The sequence below is a fragment of the Etheostoma spectabile genome, chromosome 10 (genome assembly GCF_008692095.1).
Source record: "Etheostoma spectabile isolate EspeVRDwgs_2016 chromosome 10, UIUC_Espe_1.0, whole genome shotgun sequence".
Taxonomy (NCBI): domain Eukaryota; kingdom Metazoa; phylum Chordata; class Actinopteri; order Perciformes; family Percidae; genus Etheostoma; species Etheostoma spectabile.
The window spans coordinates 10,122,495-10,128,873 of NC_045742.1; the positions used below are offsets into that span (position 1 = coordinate 10,122,495).

At 38.1% G+C, this 6,379-nt stretch overlaps 1 long non-coding RNA gene across 1 annotated transcript in view; it reads left to right on the forward strand.

The window, feature by feature from the left end:
* The first annotated feature begins 1,608 nt into the window (after positions 1 to 1,608).
* LOC116697076 (uncharacterized) overlaps positions 1,609 to 6,379 on the forward strand; it is a 10,076-nt gene continuing 5,305 nt past the window's right edge. The window contains exon 1 of the long non-coding RNA XR_004333908.1: positions 1,609 to 1,618. This is a non-coding gene — a long non-coding RNA (uncharacterized LOC116697076). The remainder of the gene's footprint in view (positions 1,619 to 6,379) is intronic.

Below are 6,379 nucleotides of genomic sequence, written 5' to 3' on the forward strand. Positions count from 1 at the left end.
GTGTGCCTCAAATTATCTAAAATGCAAGATAAACAAGAGTCAGACATGTGTCACCCTTTTACCAATTATCATTAATAAGGGCCGCATTTTGAGGGAGAGGCTCAAACAAAAACACTTGGTGCTGCTCCTCAGTGGTGAAATTAAGTTGTCATTGGAGCGTCTGCCTAAATCCTGCACGCTTACGGTGAAAAAAAGACTATTCTGAGTTCAGAGTGCCATGTAACATTCAATTACAATTTAACAGACGGGTCTCTATTAGTCGGTGTCCATTTCAGGGTTGGAGGCACGAGGTCAAGACCCGCTCCTCTGTAAGTCTCAGGCAGGTGCTTATGTTTTTATTTTAAAAAAGAAAGAAAAAAAAAGTATGACCAAACAGAAAGATTAAGTCCAATACAAAACACACCTGGTGATACAATCTCTTCGTCATCCTTTACTGGAGTTTGTCTGTCACACACACACACACACACACACACTCACACACAGGAGTAGAAATTCAAGCTGACAGTCAACATCTCAAATAAATATATTTCACCGTCTTTTTGTTTTAAGATATTAAAGTAATTTCTATAATTGTTTGTAACAAGTCCACTTTTCCTAATTCCCATCTGTGTCCTTGACAACGGGGTCACAGCCGAGTCCTCTCCTCGCAGCTGCGCCAGATGGCGAAGACAGAAAAGAGGCCAGAAAAGAGGCCATACGAAGAAAAAAAATAATAGAGAGAGGACTTCTGTCAAGTTCTTTTCCTGCTTTGTGAGTTGGCTTTCTTTACCTGTCCACTGCCCCAAAATGACAAGCCGATACCCTCAAGGCAATAAAAGTCAGCAGCGGAGGCCCAGTGAAAGGGCTGGAAAAGTCCCTACCTGTTAAAGAAATGTTTGAACTCCTAAATGTGCGGAGCCCTGGGCAAATCAGAGGATGTTAGGGTGGAGGCCTTGTCCAAACAGAGAAGAATAAGACAACTATCTTCGCTGGCTTTGCAAGAACACGAGTCAGGACAAATAACAGTTATAAAGAGATTGATGAAAGGTGGACAGAGGGAGTTGTGTTTGTTGCCTTTGGACACAGGCTGGTCTAGTTTGTCCTTCATTGACACTAAACAACATGAGATTTAGGGTTGACTAGAATATGTGGCACTCACACACTTATATGTATGTTGTGTGAACATAAAAAGCAAGTCTTTGTGTGAACAGCTGCATTTGCAAAGTGCATTGTCTCTTTTAAGATTTGTATAATTTTAAGGGGGAAAAGTACTCCTAAATCAGACACTGGTACGGACTCTTTGTTGAACGCAGTATAGAAAATAATTGGATAATCCTGGTTAAATAAAGTTAATTAAATTGAAGTAACATATATCTTGTACAGCAACTTTAACTCTTTACTGTCTATTTCTGTAAATTGTGTGTCATAAGCAGTGCAAAGTAACTAAGTACTGTACTTTTGTGATACTAGTTCTTTAGTAAAGTATACAGTACTAGAGTATTGCATGTTCATGGAGATTACTTGTACCATATGAAAATACAGCACTTTAAAAAAATAAGCATTTCAATATCTTAATCTTGATTATATACAATACACAAAATGAAATCATATACAGCGGAATTAACTGTTTATGCAAAATGTTTCAACAAAAAATGAACAGTATAACCTTCATGAAGGTACAATTTATTGCAAGATTAAACTGTAATACTTTCAACTAGATGTGACTTATGAACTTGCAACTGAGCGTATGACAAACTGAAATAAAAATATGATGCATTGATGGATCATTTTTGTTACTGGTTGTTATGGTACAGCATTTGTGACACTTTTATTGCAAGTTTTCCTCCATAAGTACATAATCTGAATATTTTTTCCACCACGAGAAGCAAGTGTTCTTTTCCACATCCTTACATTAATTTAACAAACCTTTACTGGACACATTTAGGAAAAGCAACTGAAGTTTTGTAGATGATTTATAAAAACATGACTTATGCAATTACAGCATGAAAAAAACCCACTGCTTTATATTAAAACAACATTAATGGCCTAAAATTACCACTGAAGATTTTGATTTAGAGAAAATGATTACAAGAAAAATCCGCTCCATATGGAGATCCTGGACTATGCTGTGGACTATTTCGCACTTTTTCACGCAAATACATTAGAGCCAGAAAATATAGTCCAATACATTTTTATAAAGTGGGATTCATTCACACTATTGTAGACAAGACAATAGTCTTTAAGTCAGGACATAACATTCTTTGATCTTTGATAAAGTTTAATCTATATGTGTGTAAACAAATGTAGTACCTGCAGGGGCGTAGCACAAAATTCTGGGACCTGTGAGAAGGTATTCTCTATGGAACCCTCCCTGCATCCACAGCTATTCATTCAAGCATCTTGTTAGGCACTGAGGGTCCTGGGTACTCGGTCCCAGCTCCACCCCCAGTCTGACACCCCTGAGTACCTGTGCTAAATATGTATATTTGACCATCTAGCATTCCACTAAATCTGCAACTTTACCATCATACTAAAAATAAAAATAATTACTCAGAACAGAGCAAACACACAAAGGATGCAACATCTGAACCCGAGAGTTAATAGCTCAAGACTGTTTTCATTAGATTTTTTTTGTTTTTATCAACTGTTTCATTTGAAGAAATGTGATGTGAAACAAGATGAGGACCGAACCTCAATCTCCTGTGTGATGTAACAGACATTACTACTGCAGTCACAACGGTGGAAATATTCTCACTATCCTCCTCCGTAATGTATTTATGGTGCTCAATGTTGAAATTATTAATTATATTTAGAATACATTCCAATAAATGTATTGCCATGTCAGGCTGTATGTAATTTTGAATAATTAGCTGTAAATTATTTTGGTTGTGGAAAAATGCTGGACAGTCAGGGAAAAAACTAAATGTAAATAATTTCGCAACATCAATTAGTTTGTGGTGAATTAATATAACATGTGGCATGAAAAGACATACTATATAAAGTAGCCATCTAATAGTGTTAGACATTACTTTATGAAAAAAGCAGACATTGTGGAATATCCTTTTGTTTTAGGAGGCTAATTCTCTATGTTATGAGCTTGTTGGTCTAGACTGCACTAGATAAAGGTATGGTCTTTGTGAAGCAGGCACCTTCAGAGGCAGCACTTGGGGACAAGAAAGGGGATGATAATGGTGTAACTAGGTGTCAGAAAATATTCCATAAATAAACAGAGTGTGGCTAACTAGAAACATTTTCCACACACACTCACACTCATTAAAATAAGGCTCTTAAAAAAAACACTGAGGCTGAGTCTGCCCACAGGAGAAGCAAACCAGAATAGCTCGGCCTCTCTACTGTGACAATGCACTTGAAAGGTAACATAATAGGGGCGAGCTCGTGGAGATAGAGCAGACTACGTTGTAAGACGTTTTTCAGCCACTCTCCGTCGGCGTCCTCTCACCCAGTCGCTGCTTGGCGCTACAAGAGTTAAATCTGGTTCTTATCTCGCAGAAAGTCAAATGTAACCAAACAAGTGCAAGGAAAAAAAATGGGCACCGGTCTGCACGTGTTCAGTCCCAATAGAATCATGAAAAATAAGCAAGCTGTGGTTTGACGACATCCTGAAGTTCACTGGGGACTCCTGAAAAGGTCTAACCAATCCTGCTGGATGTCAAACTGAGGAAGATGCGGTTTGAGAAATAATTTTGCTTTCTTTTACTTGGTTTGAATTCAACCAGGTCAACCTCTATGAAAAGAAATTAACAAATCTTTTTCCCTTTATTGGAGAGGATGAACTGAAATGGGCCTTTTTAACTAAGAATGCAAAGTAATGTCTTGTTTTGTCTGATCTACACTACAACAAAAGGTTTCTACAATGAAGTTTGTAAAATGATTTTGTGTTCTTGCGAAGACTTTCTTCCTCTACTGGACTTTAGAAAACCTTAAAGGGGCTGTATTGAAAATACTGGGAAAAAACGGCGGTCCGGAATTGCCTCCACACGGCTCTCACAGACCAATCCCGATACGTGAAATACCTACTTTTTTTCACGGCCACATGCACTAATATGCACGCACGTCCAGACCTGCTATTAAAACAAAGAACAGAGAAGCTCAGAGGGAGTGTGACTTTATTCTGCTCAGCATGCTTAGCAAATAGTTGTTTGCTGCTATATTACTGTATTTACTAATTGTCAACAAATCATATAAAAAGACCAAACAACAATTAATTTATCCAATGAGCAAGTACTTTCTGACATATCTCATTCCTACAGTATATCCTATATGCCTATTTCTAAAAACTTTAAAACGTGTTAAAAAATGCATCATGCAACTCCTTTATTATATAAACTGACAGTTTATTTTGAGTTGATCCTGTATACACATCGTCCTGCTACTGCTTATACTCAGTAGGACACCACATGGACAGTACATTCATCCACAGATGAAAATACTCCCTTACAAATGCAGTATTTACTCCTGTTTAAGTGAGATTTGTTAAAAACAGCAGTGCCTAGCTGTTGATTGAGTTTGCCTTTATGAAACTTCATACACTGTAACAGTATAGTGTGAAATGTTTTTAAAGAATTACTTAGGAACAAATGAGCTCTGGGCTGAGTGATACAGACAGGATAGGGAAGTCAGAAAAAATTGAGAGATGCACAAATGCACTATTGTCTTTGGGGTTTCATGGTTTTTTTGACAATAAAAAATAACCTAACAGAGTCAGGCTTGTCCTTTTTATATTTACTATGTTACATTACTATGTTAGTCCCATGATCTCAACCTGCACCAGTGTCACATCACTCAAAACTCCATCAGGCTTCAAATAATGCTGTTGTGTCTGAACTACCAGCTTACTGAACCAATCATGTCCTGTAAAGAGCTACTGGCAGAAAGTGTCTGCCCTTTACCAAACAGTTTCCATGGTTCATAACATCTAACACGTCCTGTTAACAATTGAGTACCAAAAAGAAGAACAAAAACAACTGGCACAGACTTGAAAAAACACACCTGTAATATACAGTATTAATTTAATTGTTTGATTAATGAAATGCCAAAAAGTTTTTACTACAAGACAAAGAAGATCAGCTTATCCTACACGCATAACTACATGCAAAACTGCTACTAGATGTTGGCCCTAAGAACGATCGTCAAAACAATTGCTGAAGATCGATTAATTGTTTCAGCTCTAAATATACTGTCTTCAAAAAATATGTAAAAATAAAATCTGCTAGACTTTGATTTAACACACACACACACACACACACACACACACACACACACACACACGTCATACTTCATTACAGACGCAATCAGCCAACGTCTCCTCCTCAGCAGCTGGCAAAAGTCTCTTCCATTCATCACTACATCTCTTCTACTTGTAGACCTTTCCCTATTATTAGTGTTAATACAAGGCCAGAGGACATGGAGGGAAACAGGCCTGGCAGCGCTTAAAAAGCCCAAATGTCAGACTATGACATGCTGCCAGCTGCCGGTGGCTTTGATATCCCGGGGCTAGATGATGCTTATTTGATCGTTTCATTAGAAAATTTGGTGTAGGTGTCAAAGAGGTTCCCTATGTCTGTGCTGCAGCTATTAGGCTCAATTATAGCTGCCAGAAAGAGGGAGAACTGAGCTGGCTCTGTGCACTGCATTCAGAGTGGCCTTAAAGAGCCACTGAGAGAGCCACAGAAATTTCTATTCATAACACTTAATGGCTTATGAATTAAGTTTTCCCTCTAATTATTAATAATCACACATGCAAACTCAAAAAAAATGGTGGGGGGGCAACGGGGTGCGACCCCCTAGATGAAACTTGGACCCTCCAAAAAGGGATAAAAATAATAGTTTGGGGGGGACTGAAAAATGTAATAAAATATAATGTTTGCCTATCCAAAATTGTGTATTTAAATGCAGTATTACCATCACATACCACCAACTCAGGAAATAATCTAATGAAACACAATTTTCAAACCCTCAATCCCCATTGGGCTGTACCATTTCTCTGGTACTTTCAGACTGTGTTCTTCGTAGTGTTGCCAACTCAGCGACTTAGTTGCTGGATTTAGCAACTTTTCCGACCCCCTTAGCGACATTTTTTCATGAAAAACAACTAGCAACAAATCTTTCTGTCAAAAAGACGCCAGTATTGTCCGGTGAGCACGCAAGGCATTTCTCTCTTGTGGCCACTGAAACAGTGCCCTCCTCTCTTTTCTTTCCCCTTACGTGCAGGCTCAGCAGCAAACACGTCACTAAGCTGGCCTAGCCCTGGACAAGCCAGCCTTCTTTGAGAATTCTTTACCCAAGTACCCACCCAAGTAATAATTGTAGCTTAATATAAAATTCCTGTAGTGAGTTGTAATTATTTAGCTAAAGATTTATATTTCTTACTATCTACCTT